Here is a 1474-nt window from a genome sequence, read left to right as displayed (position 1 = left end):
AAGTAAACTATTCTGTGTTCACTTAACTTGTTTATAGTTTCCCTCTTTATATTCAAGTCGTTCACCCATTCTGAATTTATCTTGTTGTAGGGTGTGAGATGTTGATCTAGACCTAATCTCTCCCATATTGTTTTCCAAATTTCCCAGCAGTTTTTGTCAAATAGTGGATTCATGTCCCAAAAGTTGGGCTCTTTGGGTTTATCATACACTGTCTTGCTGATGTCATTTACCCCAAGTCTATTCCATTGATCCTCCTCTCTATCTCTTAGCCAGTACCATATTGTTTTGATGACTGCTGCTTTATAGTATAGTTTAATATCTGGTACTGAAAAATATGGAACACTTCACGAATTTGTGTGTCATCCTTGCGCAGGGGCCATGCTAATCTTCTCTGTATCGTTCCAATTTTAGTATATGTGCTGCCGAAGCAAGCACTAGAGTGAAATTTAAACCCAGGTCTTCCTGGCTTGACCCTCATTCCAACCCTAATACCATGAGAAGCACTTGTAGAAGCTTCTTCCTATTAGTTCCTTGAAGACAGGAGCCATTTGATTTTTGTCTTCCTATCCCCAGACCCTAATAGAGTACCTCACACACAATGGGCACTTAATAAATACTTGTTGATTGTTAGATTTATGTATGTAATCCATAAAAAAGTGGCATTGTTATCTGACCTTTGAGAGCAACTTAGTCCCTAAGAAGGTCATAAATATATACTTCATGGTTCAGATGGAGGCTACCTGACTGGGACTTCATTTTAGTAACACTGCAGGTGACATGTTATTCCATTTTGCCTATTCCATGAAGGGCATCTGCTGAACTTTCATGTTCAACATGAACATAAGTGTATATAGTATAATAAATAAGCAAGAGGATAATTCAATTTATTTCACTTATTTCTTTACCCTCCTAATAAACTATGAGTACCAACATACAGAAGTTGTGTCTTATTTATTCTCCCTATCTGTCCAGGTACCTTGCACAGTGCTCTGAACAAGGAATGTTCCTTAAGAAAAGGGCCAATGGGAATATTCCCCAAGATTATAGCAACATCCCTGGTCCATACCCTATTCACCTATGATAGGCATATAAATGTGCTAGACCTATAATTTCATCTATGTAGGCTCTCCTAATTGAGGAAATTAACTTTATTAATTCAGATCAACAAAATTTTGTTACTTATAGTCTTAGAAATTTGCCTGGGACACTGATAGATTGAGTGACTTGTCCAAAGTCACAGTCAACACATATCAAAAATGGGACCTGTAGGGTATCTAGGTGGCACAGTGGATATAGTGCCAAATTTGAAGTTGAGAAGACCTCTGTTCAAATCTATCTTTAGATACTTCCTAGCTATGTCACCCTGTGACTTGACCCAATTTGTGTAGCCCTTACCTTTCTGTCTTAGGTTTTACTACTGACAGAAAATGAGAATTTTTAAAAAATGGGACTTGAATCTAGATTGTCTTGATTC

At 37.4% G+C, this 1474-nt stretch overlaps 1 non-coding gene across 1 annotated transcript; it reads right to left on the bottom strand.

Moving 5' to 3' along the window:
• Positions 1-328: 328 nt before the first annotated feature.
• Positions 329-435, bottom strand: LOC123243307. The gene has a single exon (XR_006505856.1). It is a non-coding gene; the product is annotated as a U6 spliceosomal RNA (small nuclear RNA).
• Positions 436-1474: the final 1039 nt, after the last annotated feature.

Source organism: Gracilinanus agilis, chromosome 3 (assembly GCF_016433145.1).
Source record: "Gracilinanus agilis isolate LMUSP501 chromosome 3, AgileGrace, whole genome shotgun sequence".
NCBI classification, from domain to species: Eukaryota; Metazoa; Chordata; class Mammalia; order Didelphimorphia; family Didelphidae; genus Gracilinanus; species Gracilinanus agilis.
This window is presented reverse-complemented; position numbering and strand designations above follow the sequence as displayed.